A 22,452-nucleotide genomic window follows, 5' to 3' on the forward strand; every position below is an offset into this window, starting at 1 on the left:
GGTTTTAAAGTGAAGTTTTAATTGACTCTTTTCCTTTTAAGGTGTTTCTTGCCCGAACTTCTGTTGCGGGTTTTCATTTCAATTCTCCTTGCAATCCATAGTATGAACCACTAAGTGAATCATGATAATTTGAGAAACCGGATATTTGTTAGTTGGTATTGCACGAAGTTGAACCAGTTGTTTCTAATGGTCATCTCTGCATAGCTCCCTCCAGGTTATGGTCATGTGGTCAGTTAGAAATTTAAGTCCCTGAAGATACATGTATTGAAAAGAATGTTGTAAATAATTTTTCCACTGTGAAGCAGACAGTCCTTTGTTATAGACCGTTATTTTAAATACTTGTATGTTTTGTTAAACTTCAATACGTTCTACTAGTAACGAATAAATTTTAATTTTTTTGAATATTTTTGTTTATACTATCTCAAAACTTTAGAGATAGTATAAAGTACACTAACTTTCATACGCCCATGTAAGCACCTTTCCCTTCCGTATTGGATTAAAACAAATTCTCACTCAACAGAAAAACCTGTGTGGTAATAAAAAGGACTGTTTACTTTGTTTGTTTTATTTGTTTTCAAGTGCAAACTACACATTGAGCTACCTGTGATGCACCCACGACGGGTATTGAAATCCGGTTTCAAGCTGTGTAGGAACTTTAGACTGACCGCTGAGGGCCTGGCATGGCCAAGCGCGTAAGGCGTGCGACTCGTAATCGCGGGTTCGAGCCCGCGTCGCGTTAAACATGCTCGCCCTCCCAGCCGTGGGGGCGTTATAATGTTACGGTCAATCCCACTATTCGTTGGTACAAGAGTAGCCCAAGAGTTGGCGGTGGGTGGTGATGACTAGCTGCCTTCCCTCTAGTCTTACACTGCTAAATTAGGGACGGCTAGCACAGATAGCCCTCGAGTAGCTTTGTGCGAAATTCCAAAAAACAAACAAACTGATCGCTGAACTACTTGGGAAGGAACATTTGGTTCATATAAGGACCAACAATTCCATTCAATGCCTGAATAATTTGCTTGCAATCATTCCCACATGAAAGATATATTTTGACACTGTTGTACAATTTTCATAAGTACAACTTGTAAAACTGAAAAGAAATGCTTGTATAATCCTAGTTTTAAAGCGCATGCTCTATATTTAAACATGTAAACCTATCAAAAAGAGAAGTCAAACATCATGGTTGTTATATTTCACAAACCCTTCAGCTCAGAGCTGATACTATCAGAAGATTCAAACTAATCTCTTCCTATGGTGAGACACATCGTATAAAAAAAGAGAAGTTATTCTTGTAGGTTTATCACCCTCTCGCTCTACCTCTTTTTTTCTTAACCCTCCACAGTCTGCGTTAGTAAACGCACGTACCTGATATGAAACAACGTACGCCTGAAATGTCGCACAGAACTTAGGTAAACCGCACCATGTGAAATCTTCGTACACAAACCACAGTTTTCCATCTTCTTTTACGGTTGAGTTTCTTGGCAATGATAATAAAAAAAAATAGTTCAGACCAAAATTAAATAACCAGGATGGTGAAAATAGTAGGGTGAACATAATGATGTTCACTCTCCGAAGAGCTCGCTTCTCGAATTAACTTTAAAATATGTCTTGACGCGAATAACAGGTGTTGTTCTCGTACAAACCCAGTCATCTGCTTGAAAAAGAGACTCATAATGTATAAAGACATTTTTATGACTCTTCTAATGATGTGCAGTGCAGGTTCAGAAGCTTTTCACCTAATAAATGGTAGCATAATGTTACATGTCCTCCCACTTAACACATTCAGGGTTTCTTAGTTGATCACACTTTCAGATGATAAGGTTATGGAATTTTAGAAAATATAACTAAAAATCTTTCATCTTTATATTCAATAGTCACATGACTTGGAATTGCAACTCAATTGAACTGATTTCTTGTTAATTAAACTTGTAAGAGAAAACCCCGAGAGTTGGCATCATTTAAGTAGTAATTCTACCAAGATTTGCAAAGTGAAGCACGCGTGATGTCAGACTCTACACAACCTTTATCTTTGCATAATTAACGAAAACCTCATATCCTGATATAAGAGATGACGTGGTGTAGTTCTCTGGTGTTTGTCTGCTTTTGAATTTTGCATAAAACTACACGAGAGATATCCGTCCCTAATTTAGCAGTGTAAGACTAGAGGGAAGGCAGCTAGTCATCATCACACCCCTCCAACTTTTGAGCTTCTCTTGTACCAGTTGACAGTGGGATTGACAGTAACATTATAACGTTCCCACTACTAAAAAAAGCGAGCGAACATGTTTGGTGTGACGGGGATTTGAACCTGCGACCCTCAAATTGCGAGCCAAGAGCCCTGACCACGTAGCCATACTGAACGGTTCCTGGTGAGTTAACTGTAAATTTACATAGTTATAATGTTAAAATCCAAATTTCGATTTTTCGCAGTAGAAACAGCAGATAACCGAATGTAGCTTCACTTTAGAAAATAAACAAGCAAACAAACAACATAATGTGTTTATCAACAAGGCTAAAGAATACAATTTATGAACAAGCTGATATCAAAACTAATTCAGAACTTCGTTCCAACTATATTCTTGACTAGAATTTTCAAAGGCAAACTTTACTCTGAATTGTAACTATATTTACTTGTTTTACTTTCTATTAGAAACATGTAGATTTAATATGCCATCTTATAAATGTTTTGAGCTGTGTATTCAATAGCGAATGATAGGTCAAAGGTTTGAATACCTCAGTTTTTAATATAGGTAGAATAACTGTATGAAAGTACGAGTTATGAATCACCTGTAAACGAATAGATCAGCAGTCTGAGAGCTTGTCGTGTTTAATTTCTCAGAGTGGGTATAGTGGTAGTCTGAAATTATCATTCATATAGTCATGTTAGATTATTACGTCATGGAGGTTAAAAACTGTAAATGTAAAAACCGTATGAAGTTTTGGCTTCGAAAGCTAACACACGTGACTATATCCTGACGTCAAACACGTGAGCATATCGTGATATCAAATATGTGACTGTATTCTGACGTTAAAAATATAACGTACATGAATTTGGTACAAAATATAGATTATATAGACAGTCTTCAGATAAAAGCAACCTGGATACCTGTCCCTCGCTACTACAGCGAGGATTTATAACGGATTTATAACGCTAAAATCATGGGTTCGATTTCCTTCGGTGGACTCAGCAAATAGGTCTGATGTGGCTTTGCTATAAGAAAACACACACAAATATTCCCCTTTAATTCATAAGAAGCTAAAATAAATGTCTCCTTCACTTTAAGTACTTTTAATTACAAACAGAGAATCTCCCACATTTTAGTCATTGTGAACTACAAAAACAATATCTTATTATTAATTGACATTAATCACTAAAAAAAGGCCAATCTTATTTTTAAATAATTACAAAAGTGTCTCCTTTATTTTGAAATTCTCGAGACGACAGACAAGTTTGTAACCCCAAACAGAGGAAGTTTTATCAATCTAAACATCTGCGTCATGTAATCGCCGAGGGTTGAACAATTATTCTTCGAAGAGGGACAACTTAGTAAAATTTATATCCCTGATTGGGAATCAGTTCAGATATACTTGGATGTCACCGTACAAAGCGGTTGACTGGATGTATGCGTAAGCAGTGTTTTAGTGGTTTGAGAACTTTAATGAATTGCAACTTCGATCGATCCATTTAAGAGGAAGACATTTTGGCTTTATACTGAGGCCTTCCTCTGAAGACTATCTTAGCACAGCAACCAAAACATTGTCCTCTTTTCATTCAACGAGTAGTTGCAGTCCTTAAAGTTTAAAAATATATTATGTCTACCCTGATTAAAGTTCTAGTGAAACAAATGTATTTACAGTTTTATCTGATTTTTATAAAGAAAACACCTGAAAGATAATTGTCACCCTTCAGTGAATACAGTTGTCCTGCCAAAACTGAAAAGAACTAGAAATCTTTCCCGGCGAACATTGCCAAGAATTATTTCAGTGTAGCGTTAGAAAATGTCTCTACTGTCGTTATACCACACTTAGATTGTCCGAAACAATACACATTTAACTTTCACTTATAAACCCTTCAACCCCGTGGCACAGCGGAATGTCTGCGGACTTACAACTCTAAAAAGAGAGTTTTGATATCCGTTGTGGGTATTCGTGCATATGTGTTTTCTTACAGCAAAGTCACATTGGGCTATCTGCTATGTTCACCGATGGGAATCGAACCCCCTGATTTTAGCGTTGCAACTCCAAAGACTTACCGCTGTCCCAGCGGGAAACATCCGTGGTGGGCAGAAAACAAATAGTTCATTGTTGTGCTTTGTGCTTAACTTCAAACAAAAAACAAAATGTTTTCCTTACAAAAAATGTGCTTTATGGAAACTTCTGATCGCAGTGCCTCAATTTAATCGCTTGACCATACCCGACTAACTAATGAACCAACTCAATTGCATAAGACTGATCATGCAATTTTATACAAACTTTATAAACTCATAAAAATACTAACGACAAATAAAATTGTCAAACCAGCTACAAATAGACAAATTACAACGGACCTTCACATGCAAGTAACGATTAGGGAGCATATATATAAATATATACCCAAGAATATCACATAAATCTTATGTCGAAGACTTTGTACATTCGTTAATCAGCTGTGAATATTATCGACTTTGTAAACTTTTTCTCCCTATAAATCCTATTTCTTGACTGCTAAAAATCGCAATTTTTAAAGAAAACATTCTCAGCCTATACAAGAGTGACTTAAGAAATTAGCAATGTTTCAATCGTAAATGAAAATAAGAATTTTTGCGATAGATCTTAGTAATTCAGAAATCGTTCATTATATATGTGTATGTCTGAATCATATTTATGTACACTGTTAGGCTCGAGGGTGAGGGTGGGTGAACTTTGTCCATCCATTATTTTGAAATACCGTTTCTCTTCAGTTATTGCCCGGCATAGCCAAGTGGTTAGGGCGCTTGACACGTAATATAAGGGTCGAGGGTTCGAATCTCTGTCACACCAGACATGTTCGGCCTTTCATCCGTTGGGGTTATAATGTGACGGTCTATCCCACTATTCGTTGGTAATAGTAGCCTAAGAATTGGCGATGGGTGGTGATGACAAGCTGCCTTCCCTGTAGTCTTACACTGCTAAATTAGGGACGGCTATTGTAGATAGCCCGCACGTGGCTTTGCGTGAATTTCAAAAACAAACAAGAACACACAGTTATACTCCTATCCGCACTGTTATTCGTCTTAAAGGTTGCTATTTTACTTCCACGTTAAGTAACCCTACACGGTCCACTCAGTATTTTCTGAAGAAATGTATAACCTTTCACGTGCTCTTTTGTAAAATTATTATACGTAAAAGGATATACAAATATATAAATAGATTGGTGAATATATCTCATATTACGTCACTGATAATGACATATGTTGCCAATTTGGTTCTTGTACGAACAGATCACGTAGTTGTCTAACTGGTCTGCACAAAACGTCGTATGTGTTTACATAAGTATTCAGACACCCACTTACAACTTCATCATATTTCACGCACCTGGTGATTCTCTGGCGTCTGTGAAGTCACAGCTTACGGTTGATATGTTGAAATCAGCCATTAGATCAATATTTTCAGTATCTTCACTGTGAACACCTCATGGTAAGAATAAGATGACCAAGCAAAAATATGTATTAATATAAAATAAGCACATGCCAATGCCCATGATCCATCAGTACTTAACCCGACTTTGGTTTATTTCCATAATGTAGATTTTCAAACATATCAACCTACATTTTCCCTTTCAACTACGTTCCACACTTTTGTGTGGCTATAGCTAGCAAAGTCACAAATCCTTTGTCTAAAGTGTGTTTAAAAAACAAATTATTCATCATAAACGAAGCAAACACAAGTCTGTCATATGTTCAACTAACTGCACGTATAGAGAGCTTCTAATACACTTTCATAGTATTCCATCTCTTGTATTTGTCTCTAAAACATCAGTGGACGAAGTTAATCCCGTAAGTTTCATATACTCCTGAAACCGTTTTTTAATTTCAGATTTTAAAGTTCAGTGAACAAATTCGAATATGTTTGTCATTTGCATAAAAAAAGCGATTAATAAAATTAAAGCATAAAAACGTTAAGATTTATAAAATAACTTACTTTAATGATGTTGTATTTAAACCTTTACACAAATAGTTTATTTGTTTCTTTGAGAATTTTCCGTGGGCTATCTGCTCATAGTACTACCTAATTTTGAACTGTTAGACTAAAGGGAAGGCAGGAACTAAGAATGCCACCTGTCCACTGCTCTGACCAACCAATGGAATCTCGCCATTTTTACTGTGGTGGGACGCAAACTCTGAACCTTTTAATTCACGATCCAGGCACGATAAATATTAGATCATGCCCATGCTCGGCATGGCCAGGAGTTTAAGGCGCTCGACTGTGTGTGTGTCACATCCACGTTTTTAACCACGTTACGAAATTGCTTAGTCGTGTAATAGCTTTTAATTTCGCAATATGAATGGTATTAATAATCCTATAGATAGTTAATTTTTTCTAATAATCATAAAAATTTTATTTGATTTGATTTTATTAAGCTAGTTCGTAAATAATTACAACTTGTTTTTCACAAACAAAACACACACACACACGTGTGTGTAAAGAAGTAATATAGAATGAATAGGTAATAAGAATGAACTTGGATATTTGATCACTTTAATCAATATTTCTACTTTCTGCCTCAAGTTAACTTAGCTGTTTGTACTTCGGTACAGCGATCGACTGACTGAGTTTCATCCACAAAAGGTTACTTCTCTCAGATGATCGTGGAAGAGTCTTTGTGTGTTAATATATAATATTTTTCGTGTCTAATAATACTCGCGTATTTCTTACTTGTCTCTCTATGTATTACTTGCGTATTGGATAACTTACAAGAAAGTGAGAGTACATACTTTTAAATAGAGACACTAAAAGTGGTGTCATTGTCACAAGATGAGTTCGTAGGGCAATTATTGAAACACGAGCGTAGATCACCTTGAGCTAAAGGAATACAAGTACTGATATTCTATCTTAATCAAATCTGAGGAGTACAAAGGTATAGATGTTTCATACAACTGTACCATGAATAAACAACTAACGGAATGACTAGAAAATAAACAAAAATTGGGAATTTCAAAACCTACAAATAAGAATCGTGAAACAATAAAAAAACAAGGTTCGATATACTGTAAACATTATTTACTCAAATTACAAACCACTATTTTGGCTCCAAGCCGTTACTAGAATTACATTTGATGGATTGGTTTAGTTTTGTTTTGAATTTCGCGCAAAGCTACACGAGCGCTATCTGCGCTAGCCGTCCCTTTTTTTGAAGTGTAAGACTAGAAGGAAGGCAACTAGTCATCGCCACCTACCGCCAACTCTTGAGTTACTATTTTACTAACGAATAGTGAGATTGACCGTCACATTATAACGCCCTCACGGCGGAAAGGGCGAGCATGTTTGGTGTGACGGGGATTCGATCCCGCGACCCTCAGATTACGAATCATTTGATGGAGTCAAAATAGGGATTTATAGTTTGAGTAACTAATGTCTATAGTACCTTCTGTCCACTTCTAAGTGGCACAGCAGAATGTCTGTGGACTTACAACTCTGAAATCTGGGCACAGCACAGATAGCTCTTTGTGTAGTTTTGTGCTTGATTGCAAACAAACAATATCTCCGGTATTGTTTGCTTACATTTTGACAGTCCCTGTTTTCAGGTTTTTGAATACCCATTTTTTTATTTATCTGGTTTGCTGGCGTTTTGTGTTTGTTTGTTCAGTTGCACATTGCTAAGTGTAAAGGATAACTCGATATGGTAGCTAACTTTATACACTGTGATGATAATAAACGTAATCAGTAGCTACCAGATACTGATTATGATCATTTATTGTCGCTATTGACCACTTGATCGCATTATTTCGAAACATAAAGCGTTACGCTGCAGCTAGAAATTGTTACGTAGATTTATTTGAAAATAAAATGAACCTTTATAGTTTCTGTTTAAGTAAATTATCAATATATAATGCATAGCAATGGACAAATATATTATTTGACTAAGGAACAATCTCCACCATGTATAAAAGTTTACCAGTAGAAAGAAGCCTATTGAAATGAAATACATGCGTCTAAAACATTGCTAAATAAACCTTCGTGTATTTAAAAGTAATTATTCTACGAATGTGTGCAAAAGAATTAGATATTATGAATATTGATTTATTTTCCTCCTTCTTCATACATAATATAGGAGTTGGCTTCCTAAAAACACCCATTGTATAGTGTACAAATCATTGAGTATTTATATTATAGCCATGTAATGTTTATCTGTTATTGGTTGGTAATTCTTATTTCGCCTTGTATTTAAGCTCTTTAAAGAAACAACAAATAGTTGTACAAAAGCCAACTTCAAGAGGTAATGATAATGGTGTCCACACTAGAATTATGATATTTTCAGCTTATGTCAAATACAAAAGAAAGACATATTTTCAATATCCCTACCTTATCTAGTATTCTACAAAAGGTTTGTGTACAATATAACAAACTGTTTTTGTTGTAGGGTGGCAAGATAATAATTATAATAATAATAAGAATTATAAACAGGTCGTTTTGACCGAATTTTCCTTTGTTTGTAAGTCTAACATGCATGATTTTAGTGTATTTTCATATGTATACAGCCTTAGTAGTTAATAGTAAAGGTTTTAGAGTGAAGTTTTAATTGAATCTTTTCATTTTAAGTAAGTTTTTCTCACTTCCTTGCAATCCCCTTATGAATTACCATCGTGGTTCATGATAAATGTTTTGTGAGCGAATTTAATTTGTCAGTATGGTACTCTGTTTACACTGTTAGTACGGAAGTACTACAGACTTGTGTTACTTTGAAGTCACCAAAACGGATCAAGTTCAGGTCTATTTACAAAAGTAATTATAATTTGTTGATTTTAAGTGTTTTTCATGTCCAAAGTAAACCTGTGAATCACCACTAGAATTCAAGCAAAACTTCACAGAGAAATATATATATATTTATAGATGTTGTACACAGAATTATTTGTTTGTTTTTTAATTTCGAGCTAAGCTACATAAGGGCTATCTGCGCTAGCCGTCCCTGATTTAGCAATGTAAGGCTAGTTGGAAGAAGTTAGTCATCACAGCCCACTGCTAACTCTTGGGCTACCTTTATTGCAACGAAATAGTGGGATTGACTGCACATTATAACGCACCCACGGCTGAAAGAGCGAGCATGTTTGGTGTGAGAGAGATTCGAACCCGTGACACTCGGATTAGGAGTTGAGCGCCCAAACCACCTGATCATGCCGGGCCTACGGGATAATTGACTTTGAATATAGTTGATATGACAAGAGTCTACTGCAACTAAAACCTGATGCATAGTATTTTCATTCCTAAGGTTGATAATATTCTACATAAACAAAGAGTATTTCATTTTAAACAGTTTTATAAGTTGAAAGAGAGAAATAAAATAAGTTAAATTACTAAATGGAAAACCCATGGAGTTCACTCTGTGAATTATACATATCAATTGTTTTCACCCCTAAGATTTAAAAAGTCCTTCATTAGGTTTCGGTTTCATGATAGGTGACGCTATTCATATAAGTTTTTGTTCTAATAAATCTGTTCGAATGTTCCCATCTGTTAGATCTACCTATAGGACAAATTTAAACAAGTTTTGTCATAGTTAAAGCATAGGAGCAGAACATACATGTATACATATATAGATAGATCGTTATATTTAGCTGGTTAATAATTTATGTAAACTAAATTGCCAGTGAACCGAATTTTGGAATGTCATTGAAATTGTAACAAAGTTATAAATTCTGAGAATGATTGGCAATAGGTTATACATGATAAATAAAGGAAGAATTGTAAGGTTTGTAAGCAAAGGGGAATAGAATAAGTCCACACGTAAAATTAAAACAATTAAGATTTAATGGCGTTTTATAATTTCCTAGAAAAACATTATAAATACGCTTCTTTGGTTTAAGGCTTGTTTTTGTTTGTTGTTTTTCAGACTAATACACTCTATACCAAATGCACTGTGTTGTTCATGCTCTAATTTCTACTTGACCTTTAACTCCAGCTGCCCTTTGTCTTGAGTCAACTCTTATAAAGTACAACAAGCGCACTAACTACAGTTGAAAGACACATATACGAATGTCAGTTTGTTCGAAAATTTAAATAATATATATAGAAAAGATAATAAGAAAATTGTTGTTTGAATTAAGCACTAAGCTACACAATGAGCTGTGCCCATTAGGGTATCTAAACCCGGTTTTTAGCGTTATATAGTCCGTAGACATACCGCCGAGCCACTGGAGGGCTAATTATGAAATAAATACATGTAGTCACAGTTCTTTACAATAATTAAAAGAAACATGAAACACAAAATGAAATATGAGGATATTTACAAAATATCTGTTAACTAAATGCTGAAACCTTCTTTTCAGTATTTTATGCAACACTTGACTACAGGGTCGAGTCGCAGTCTCCAAGGCTCAAGTTGGTCAGGTGGATAGTAAGAGTGCAAGAGAAAACCGATGTTTCATTTTTATCTCTTTAAATTAGCCTTATTAAAATTAATTAAATTCGAAAATTTTAATTCTATAACACATTTTTTTTTATAAATACATATACGTATATATATTTATACATATATCATTTTTATATAATTTCATCTCGAGACGGCAATAGAGTAGAAAATCTTCCCACAACACAAAACGTTACCAAATAAGCCAAAGCTACAGCTAATGACAACTGAAGTTTTACTTGGTAGCAATTGAATACAGAGAAGTAACTCTGATTCCAACTGGAATGTGGACCAAATTACTGCAAAACAAATTTATTGGTACTGAAAACATAAAAAGATACTTACCAAAGGAAAAAAGCAAACAGAACTTGGTGCTAAAGTAAGCTAACTTTACTGTAATGGTCACTTGGTTTTCAAGGGAAAAAAATTATAATGCAGAATCGCCTTAATGTTAATGATGTGCACCTCGAAAAACGATAAAGGGGGTATATATTTTTACTTTGAGAACAACTGAAGCATGTTTGAAAATATAATGAAAGGAATCGTGACGTTTTAGCTACTGTTCCTTGTTTCTGGGTGTCATCAGGCTATACTAGACGAGCAGTCTTAAACAAAGACCACTTGTAGTGCTTAAGTAGACGTGCTTTATGCAGAAAAAATATCCCATAAAACTACGCCAACTTCAGGATGATTAACACAACAATTCAAGTAGATGGCCAAAACTGATTATGTTTTTAATATAACATGAGAATCATTGTAATATAGTTTGTTTGTTGTTTTCCAGTTACAAATAATCTCAAGAAAAACGAGATAAGAAAGAGTACCAGAACATTCCTTGTAGTTCACCAACAGAATCATCCATGATGATTTGTTTCTCTGTTTGTTTTGAATTTCGCGCAAAAATATACGAGGGCTATTCGTGCTAGCCGTCCCTAGTTTAGCAATGCAAGACAAGAGGGAAGGCAGCTAGTTATCACTACCCACCGCCAACTCTTGGACTATTCTTTTATCAACGAATAGTGGGATCGACCGTGACATTATACGTCCTCGCGGCTGAAGGGGCGAGCATATTTTGTGTGACGGGGATTCGAACTCGCCACCTTCATATTACGGGTTAAGAGCTTTAAACCATTTGACCATGGCGGATTAAAAAATCCTATCTGTGCTCTGCCCACCACGAGTATCGAAACTCGATTTCTAGCATTAGAAGTCCGTAGGCATACCACTGTGCTACTAGGGACTCTCAAGGTTGAAGTCGTACTATATTTAGACTGTGAAATACGCTCAACACCTTAGGACAAACGATAAAATATACGTTGGAAAATAATGCCTGGTATATATTGTTAGTTTTTCTAGTATTTAAAAAAAAATATTCGGGTTATCAAAGCCTCACAATAGACTAGCTGCGCTGTCTCAACAGCTAGAATCGAACCTCGAATTCTAGCTTTATAAGCCCTGAAGCTTACCATTTAATCAATATAATATATATATATATAAAATGGAGCTATGAATAACTTCTCGAAAACCCTAGAAAACTCTTTTAGAAATATAAATCAAGTGATATAACTAGGAAATCTAAAAGAAAAAAAAATCAGATAAAAATGAAGTTCATGAGTAATCGTGAATCGGGAGAAGAAACAAAGCCAATAATAAAACTAATGAAACTAAACTAACATCAACCAAACAAAGACAAGAAGACACTTTCAATTTACTTCCTAATGCTTTTGATTTAATTTTGGAGCAGTTGTCTCGTCACTGAATTTTTAACTAGAATAGAAAACCACTTATTTTGAAATACTGACTGCAAACACCTTTTCCCATTTTTGAAGAACTTACTAATCGAAAAAAACAAGTCTTCATGTATATAAAATTAGACTGCCAATTTTTTAACATCCATATAAAAACCAGTGACATAAGTTTCAGACTACTAAAGAAACTGTGACTATGTATGTTAGAAAGTCTCAACACAATAGGTTGTAACTACAGTAAAAACTTGTGCCAGAGGGGGAACCTTCGGGTTTACAACACTAAAATCAATGGTTCGATTCCCCTCAGTGGACTCAGCAGATAGCCCGATGTAGTTTTGCTATAAGAAAACACATACACTTTTTGAAGGTAAGGAAGAATATTATCCCAGTACAAGCACTGACAGAAAATAGATAAAACTAAGCACATAAATGGCCAGATGGTTAAGACACCCAACTCGTAATCTGAAGGTCTTGGATTCGAATCCCCGTTACCTCAAACGTGCTCACCCTTTAAGACATGGGGGTTTCAATGTTACGGTCAATTCCACTATTTGTTGGTAAAAGAGTAGCCCAAGAGTTGGCGGTGGGTCGTGATAACTAATTGCCTTCCCTCTACTCATACACAACAAAATTAGGGACGGCTAGCGCAGAGAGCCCTCGTGTAGCTTTGCGAGAAATTCAAAACAAACCAAGCTCAGCACCTAAATATCACAAATGGAAAATTGTCATAAACTTATTTACAGGGAAAAAAGTTTGAATTCTTTATCTCCACATTTTTAATGAGTTCTTCGTTGTTCCCTTTTAATGCAATTTTTTTGGCAAAACATACAGACTTAAGATCTTTCTGTTGTACAACTGCAGGCACAGTTGGGTTGATTTCGTTTATATCAGGGTTGTTTTTTTGTTTGTTTCAACTTGGATCATAAATCTCAGTTCATCTTGAGCTATCTGGTCATTTGGTTCTATAAAACGAATGACTGCAGTGTTATAATTGTGGTCTTTTAGTCAATTTAGTATAAAAGATTGTAACTGCTATGTTACAACGTGGCAAAATACAGATTTTGACGATTCGTATGAAAATTCTTCATCTAAATTGAAACCGGAAGAAAAAGATATAATAAAGAGCAAGATCAACAATACCAATATTATTTATTGTACTTTAGCAAAATATAACCTAGTTTATCATAAATCTGTCAAATGAATATTCATCTTTTACTTCACAAGTAGGCTTACCTGCAAGTAACTATCGCCGCGTGATTTGCCGTTTAGTGTTTGGTTTGGTTCCGAGATTATCAACGCCTTGAGAGATTATCACCTCAGTGAACACGAAACCACAGTCAGAAGAGTACTCAAATCACACAATCCAGTAATAGGAACAGCGATAGCGGGGGGTTTAGAAGAACTTATAACCCGCACAGATTTTATGTTTTAAGTTAAGACTCAAAATAAGCACCTATTTGTTATTTTAAGGAATTAATCAGCTACTAAAAATTGTTTTTCTGTTGGTTGAAGTAGTGTTTATAGTACATGATATGTGCTAGGCCTAATTCTGTCCCTTGAAATTCACAGCTGTATATACATATATAGCCAATAAGAGTTTTAAATATAGTTTATAGACGTCGCTGGTTGTGACTCTTATGGTGGGAAACTGTTCACAAAAGTACAACCAACAATACTAATATTCTCCTCAAGAATGGATGAATGACAATAAGTAATCATATCAACTAATATTTTCTCTCCCATACTGAGATATTCAATGTTTCTATCTGCCAGTTGGCAACCACGTTTACAGAAGTGCACGTTCATTTCCCTCCATGCTTTTGTTTTGCTGTTGTTTTATTGTACGTGTGGGTAAAGAACTTTCTCTGAGTCATAATTGTCCTGACCTGGGGGTCTTTCTGTAAATAATATTTATCTCTTTTTTTTTAATATTTATGTCTTACTATCTCACTAGGATATTTGTCCAGCACAAATAAAGTAGTACTCCCTGCAGGTTTGTTTATAAGTTAAGTATATAGATATAAATGTGAGTTGCGTATACCATTACCATTAATCTTTGTTACTTTTTGTTATAGGCAAATAAGTCATGGTTTCTGATAGTATTAATTCTCGAGTTGCTAAAGAGAGAAAAAATAAAACAACCAAGTAATTGTGTATCAATAAACTGTAATGAACTTTGTTTGAAACATTCCTATTAATCATACACAATCAGTCAAACTAGAGTACAATTGCAAACAGTACTCTACTTAAGTGTATAAAACAGTTATAAACACTTTTATTTGATGTAAACATATCCTAGCACGAGGGGCATCAATATCATTTGAACCATTTCATTCTTTTGTGCAGTGTAGCAGTAATTTTGTACATGACTTCCAAGCCTACAAAGTAATAACAGTCGATGATCTATAAGTCTAAATATTATAGATACAGATTTGACATTATCTGAATATAGTTTTATCTCTATCTCTCTTTTTCTTTCTTATCTTTTTGTAATTTCTCTTTCAACTGCATAAGCTACTAGAGCGTGTAGAATCATTGCTTTTATCTATTCTACATTTCAAAATTTGCGAACTACGGCTACATCAGTATGCATGAACCAGTTAACCTTACTTTACTGTTCATTCTACCTTATGACGACAGAAAAGCACGTGAATACTGAAACATAAAATGATAGATTCCTTCCCCACTGTTAGTAGTTATAATTTATATTTGTATGACTAAATTCATCATCTCACTATGATAAATTTTTAGCCTTTCGATTTAAGGAAGATACGTTAGGTATACAGTAATTATGTAGTCTCAGTGGAAAAGGCACAAAATGCCAACAATTTTGATCTGTTTCTATTTGAATAAAGTGGTTATCAGTAAAATAATAAAATTAATGTTTCTTAACTTCAAAAAATCAAAAAAGGTAAACAAGTGTTTCATGTGTACACGCATACAAAACCGTGCTAAAACTGTCAAGTTATACAATAAAAAAGTACAGGAGACGCAAAAATGCTTCACTTTTGGAACGCTCGAAATGTAATTGAATCGCCAGGCTTCATTAATAACAACGTACCAACAAGTTTTGTTTTAGCCACCAATCTGGAGTTATTGACTGACCTTTAAGAAACCTGTTCATAAACTCTTTCTCCTTTTTAATGTCCTTGTAGATTTGGTTCATCTATTACCATCAAATCACCACGTGGCAGAGATGATACGGCGAAACTTCAAGTAGCGTCATTCAAACGCAAGACTAATGCCCTGTTTGGTCGACGCATAACCACAGGAAGCCCATTTAGTTAACTCTGATATTAATTGGGTGTTTTTAGACCCTAAACAAATAGTTGAAGCTTTGTTTCCTTGCAAAAGTACATTAAACGTTGGACTCCATCGGCGTCCAGGATTGCGGAGGTGGCTAAAAGTACTCTATTATCATTTGCCAAGCTGGCACAGAGATCGGTTAGAGCTGTAATTGGTAGTTTTCTAAACCTATGATGTAGGAAACCCAACAAAGCTTCACAACACCGAGACTCTTACAGAATTAAAAAAAAATCTCTCATTTCAATCTGAGTGGAAACATGATACTATTGGGCATGAAGATGTCACAATCACAAAGGTGACATAAATGTCGTACAATGTATATAGTCGAAAAGAAATTTCATGCCAAAGTAAATTGAAGCAGAAATAAATTGCCTCACTTAATAACGAATGTGTGATAGCTTTGGACTTGATGATATCATTTCTCATAATAAAGCAAAATGATTGACGCGTGCTGAAAAGAAAAAGCCAACATCTTTTCTTCCATCCCACACAATCGAAAGCATGTCCTCCATCTTATAAGAAAGTAAAATTATTGAATGAAACATCGTTGCATTATAGCGACCTCACATATTTTCATTTAGTTAAGATCACAGTGCAGGAAACAAAGGGATATTAGAACGTGGTGAATAAAATGGTTTTCTTCAAAAATAATGAGCATAGATTTGGTACACTCATTGCCCAAGGGCCTGTTAATTCAAGATTGATTTAATTTGACTGGTATACTGTACGATAATAAGAGCCATTACTTACACTTGGCAAGGACTACTAATGAGCATTTGATTTGACTTAAGAGTTTTTAGTCATTAGATCTGCCAAAACAACACTGATTTAATGAAAACCACGTGCCTCGGAACCAGTTGAAGAAAGTAGTACCAGTATCGATGATTCAAATAAATTATACATTAGCCTTGAAGTCTCTGATTCAGAAGATGAAGATTGGGTCTTCCTGAAAGTAACCGACAAGGAGGAAGACTAACGAAGATACAAAAAACTTGGCATACATTTCACAGAATGTAGGAGCTATCAACCAAATATAGCTGGGATAGAGCACAGAAGAAGAGTGGGAATTAGGATGGCATTATTATTAGAAACTAAGTGTGAGTTGCAAGTTTTGCTTTCCAAGCTAAAACATCAAATAGTTTTTTGTTATTTTTTTCCTAAGAACTGGCAAACGAGTTCATGCTCATGATGTGCTCATGTTCTACTGTTCTGCATTCAGCAAAAACAAAATTAACATAAAAAATACGCATCTTTTTCATATCTTCTTCTTTATGACTAAACACAAAGCTACACAGTAGATTATCCTCAGACTCACCGCTGTGCCTTTAGGGTGTCAGCAAGAAAGCAAAAAAACATCGACATACTACAATATATATATATTTAAATATATGGTGTAATACGTTATTATTATTACATATTTGAATTATATGTGTATATATTTATTATACCTGCCCAATAAATAGAATGCATTACTTGAGATTCAGAACATTTGGTATACGTATGTATAGTTGTAGGAAATTTATTTATCCATCCATTTTTGTATGTTTGTGACATTACACAGTTCTGCCTTGATATAAAATATATTTTTTCTGTACTTAAACACTTCCAGTTTATCTCTATTTAACAATATTCACATCAGCATGTTTCCCAAAGAGGCATCCTCCTTGGTAGACACCACAGATAGCCCGAAATGGCTTTGCTATAAAAAAAACATACAAACATCCTCATAAAAAACTACCAGGAAAGCATTATTTTGCCGTATTTTGTGGTAATCCGAGAATCGCGGTTTCAATTCCCCGTCGTACTAAACATGCTCGCTCTTTCAGCCGTGGAAGCGTTATAATATGATGGTCAATCCAACTATTCGTTGGTAAAAGAGTAACACAAGAGTTGGCGGTGGATGGTGATGACTAGCTGCCTTCCTTCTAGTCTTACACTGCTAAATTAGAGACGGCTAGCGCTGATAGCCCTCGTGTAGCTTTGCGTGAAATTCAAAACAAACCAAACTGTACTTTTGTGATATCATTGAATTTTCATCCACCAGTGGAGTTCCAGTACTTTCATTTTATGCTGATACACTAAGATAAGTTAATCGTTCGTTTTCTCTTCAGGATTAATGCATCAATTTTATATTGGTAGAATGCGCTAGCATCCAGAGTTGGGCATTTCTACTTTATCATGATAACTACAATAATATGAGGTTTTCGGTGAAACTGACGTTTTAACAATGTGTACCTGTTAAAATTTCTGCACTCCTTCCCGACTTCATTATGAATGTCTCTACTCTAATTATAATCTAAGTTGCCAGCATTTCGACCCTAATAAACATCACGATCGCAAATCAGAATAAACAGACTGAGACCAGTCTTTTTTATGTTCTTAAATTATGGAACGAAAGATGGTATTGCAAGTCTGATATACAGAATATCCAAAACTCGTCACTTCATGAGAAGCATCAGGAGGTTCATGCTACCAAAACATCAAATCACCCCCCAAAATAAGCAAGCCTATACATAAATTTTGTTGAATATGCACGTCATTTATTTGTCAAAGTTAATTTGTTGTTATTATTTTTATATTTTATTATAGTCCTCTTGATTTTTTAATGTATTTGTTTCTATGACAAAGTTACTGGCTCTGCTAGTACTGCGGTAATTCTCTTGATTTACAACGCTAAAATCATGGGGTCGATTCCCTTCGGTTGGCTAAGCAGGTAGCTTTATGTGACTTTGCTGTAAGAAAGCACACACACACACATGACAAAGTTACTAAGGTCTTAAAAAAGTGTTAAACGTGAAATTATCAGGTCATCCCTTAAGTAATGTCCGATTTTAGGTTTAGAGAAAGAATATCAAACACTTTTAATGTTATTTAATCAATAATGTATGTTCCATTATTATTAATTACTTCCTGCCGACGATTCACAACTTTCTGAATGCCACTTCAATAAAATTCTTGTGGTTTGAAGGAAAAGAATGTAGAGAGGGTAGTTTTGATATCTTCATGTGTTCCAAGATCTTTTCCATTAAGATAGTTACCAAATTTCGGATCAGATGGGGCAAGGTCTGGAGAATGGGGAGGGGTGTGAAAGTTCTACCCAGTCTTGCTCTTCAATCTTTGCAGATGCGATCCTTGCTGTATGGGGTCGTGCATTATGCTGGTGTAAAACAACACCTTTACGATTGATCAAAGCAGGCCTTTTTTCTTTCAATGCAACATTCAAGCGCTCTAACTGTTGGCAATAGAAATATAATGTAATCGTTACATTGAGTGACAGTAACTCAAAAAAAGTGGATCACACCAACAATATCCCAATAATATCTTAACAAGAGGCCCGGCATGGCCAGGTGGTTAAGGCACTCAACTCGTAATCCAAAGGTCGCGGGTTCGAATCCCCATCACACCAAACATACTCGCCCTTTCAGCCGTAGGGGTGTTATAATATTTCGGTCATCGTGCTGTTTGTTGGTAAAAGAGTAGCCCAAGAGTTGGCGGTGGATGGCAATGACTAGCTGCCTTCCCTCTAGTCGTACACTGCTAAATTAGGGGCAGATAGCCCTCGTGTAGCTTTGCGCGATATTAAAAAACAAAACAAAATCTTAAGATTTTCGTCAGGTGGAGGTCCATTTCTGGCTGTGCTATAGCCAGCTTACCTGTACTGAGCCATTATCTGCGATGCTTAACGTTTTTATAAAAAATTTTCCATTTTTTCATCTCCAGTCACTAACCTGTCCAAAAAAGGGCGAGTTCGTTCACGAGAATGCAAAGTGCAAATGTTTACTCTTGTTCTTAGGTTGGCTTCTGTCAAATCATGGGGTACACATTTTCCAAGTTTTGACGTCTTTCCAAGCTGTTGCAAATGACAGTGAACTGTTGAATTAAATTTCTGTGCTAATTCTTGAACTGTTACAGCACAGTCTTCATCAAGTGCAGCCAGCAGCACTGCCTAATTATTTGATATAATCAGCTTCTATATAAATTAGTCTAACGTTCGAAAAATGCCTTCATCTGCAACCTAGAGCTTAAGAAGATATGGGAAAGTTTGATCATTGTTTGGGATTACTATAGGATCTCTCATTGTATTCACTCTAAGTCATCAATTTTTGAGTTATCCAATAGCTTTACTTTTTTGTCAATTCTAGGTATGTCAAACAATCATTTTCCTTATCTTATGACCATAAATTACTGATAAGGCATGTAAATTAAATGTTATTAAATTTTGGAAGATAGCTTGGAAGTTCTTAGAGATGAAAATTCTCAAATAAAGCTGTCAACATCTGTCTCTCGATTTTCAAAAGAGCTCTCATTATCTGTACCAACTTGAATTATTGGTAACTGACCATTGAATTATGTCTCGTATATCCATCTAAGCTCATCTTATACATTGATACTTGAAATTATCTCCAAGTTCAAACTGTCAAATAATTCTAAATTGTTTTTTCGTTATGCAATTACAAAATAATTAGAATTTCCATATTCTTCTATCTTTTCAAACATTATAATTACCATAATCTATTTCCTCATTAAAGGAATTTACTAATTTGATTGGTTAACAAACCATAAGTTTATTTGTCACAAGCTCTCCAATGGCACAATGCTAGCTATGTCTGCGGATTCACATCGTTAGAAACCGTATTTCGATACACAATGGGATATCTGTTCTCTGGAAACTACGGGTATCGAAACACGGTTTCTAACATCAAGCAATAAAAAATTGTTACACTAACTTTCATCATTTTTTAGTGAAATATAAAACTTTTGTCTGTCTCCCAGCAGTACCTGAAGGCGTTTATTGGTCCTTATCCAAAAATAGGATTGTTTTTTCCACCCGAAATAATATTATTTGTTAATTTACTAAACACGTCTTGCATTCTATTAAAGCTATAAGAACTGTCGTTGTATATATATGTGTGTGTGTGTGTTGCTGTATGTCACGTAACGTCACGTTTGATTTCTTGAAATAGAAGTCATAAAAGCTAAAATGAATTTATCCAACTAGAATAATTCGATTATTGTCCTCTCATTATGATATTAGTGGCAGGGATGTAAGGGAACTGATGTAAGAGTCCGTGAAACATTATAAGTGTAGTGAGTGTTGGAATCACCTAATCTGGAGTCAAGTGCAACAAATGTTTAATGAAAGTAAATAATCTCTTTAAATCGTTTATGAACTAAGTTATTTTCCGTTATATCACTGATGTTTTAAATGTTTCAACCAACGCAGATTCTAAATCAAGAAATCAACGAATATTTTTCTAGTTTTGTTGTCTTTACATTTCATTTTATATTTTCAGTGCATATAGAAACAACAATATTAGGTTATACTTATGTTGCTAAGCAACATAACATAAAAACTATTGTTGATACATTATATTTACAAAACGAACTGGCTTTTTTTCTATACATCACATAAGCTGCAGCCACCTGATCTGAACTTCGGAAACCACCTTCGACATTTTCTTTCACTGAGAGGTTCTAAGATAACAGTTGTTCAAACTCGCAAACAAAAAGACGTGATGAACCAGAGAGACAAATACGTCTTGTGTGCCAACAAAACCAATTTACTTTTTGTAGCTCTGTTCGGAAATATAAAAAAGTGACAGACACCAACTTACATATAACTCAGTTAGAGGTAAGCTTATGGACTTATAGTGCTAAAATTCTGGGTTCGATCTTCATGATAGGCAGAGCACCAGTGGCCCATTGTACAACTTTGCGTTAAAGCAAACAAACAAACATACACAGTTTTCTGTCAGACATTCCCTTTAACCATCATATAATCGATAAACCTGAAACATTTTAGTACATGTAAATTATGTGACCGCTAACAGTTATTATTACTTCTTTCTTTCAATGTGTTCATTCAATAAGTAAAGTTATTCTGAATACATTTTCATAACAGCGTACTCCTTTTTTCCAGTTACAAAATCCTGCTTAACAGCCGTTTTGACGTAATCTATCAAAAACTAGTTTGACCCCATTTTATGAGCTCAGATGTTATACAAATTTTGCATCAACATTGTGTCTTAAAGAACTGTTACTTAACCCACGTGAAACACTAACTTAGAAATACTTTTAACTCGGTTAATGAACAAAAATAATCACATGCTTTTATGGAATTAAATCAATACTCATATACAGAATTAAAAATGGCTGAAACGGCGCAGACGTGCGGTAAAAAATAAAAAAAAATCTTTATTTAGAAAGTCATGGTGCTGAGGTGCTATTTTCTTCTAAATTAATCGTCATTTCTTTTTAACCTCAATTTATTTATTTAGATAAGTTAGAATTAAAACAAAGTAAAAATAACGTAGTTTACACGTATTAAGCACCTCCCATTTTGGTTCCGTATACAGTAAAATGCTTAAAAGTTCTATAGTTGTAGTCAACGTGCCTCCTACTTAAACTTTTCCTATTTAGGCTACTTTTGTTGCAGACCTACTTTGAACACATGTCAGGGATTTTATTACGTACTCTTTTTATTTTAATGAACTACTGTAGATATTTTAACATTATTACTTATTACCGTTTCAAAATATGAAAATACACTATTAGCTTATGTTTTGATTTCAAGAACTTTTTTACAAAAAGTAGTATAGTATTAAACAATACATATGTATATATACAATGAAAATTTGTTAATTTTCTAATTTTATTTAATTTTTCATTAAGTAAATCTTTTAGATAGGTATGAGACATCATTTTTTTTGAGTAACTTTGTGAATGTATAAAACGAATTTCGGATTTTCTCGCATAGAGCTTACTATTAACAAAAGCGTTAAAACATGTAAATAGTGAACAACTCTTCTTAATGGA

The sequence above is a fragment of the Tachypleus tridentatus genome, chromosome 8 (assembly GCF_004210375.1).
Source record: "Tachypleus tridentatus isolate NWPU-2018 chromosome 8, ASM421037v1, whole genome shotgun sequence".
Taxonomy (NCBI): Eukaryota; Metazoa; Arthropoda; class Merostomata; order Xiphosura; family Limulidae; genus Tachypleus; species Tachypleus tridentatus.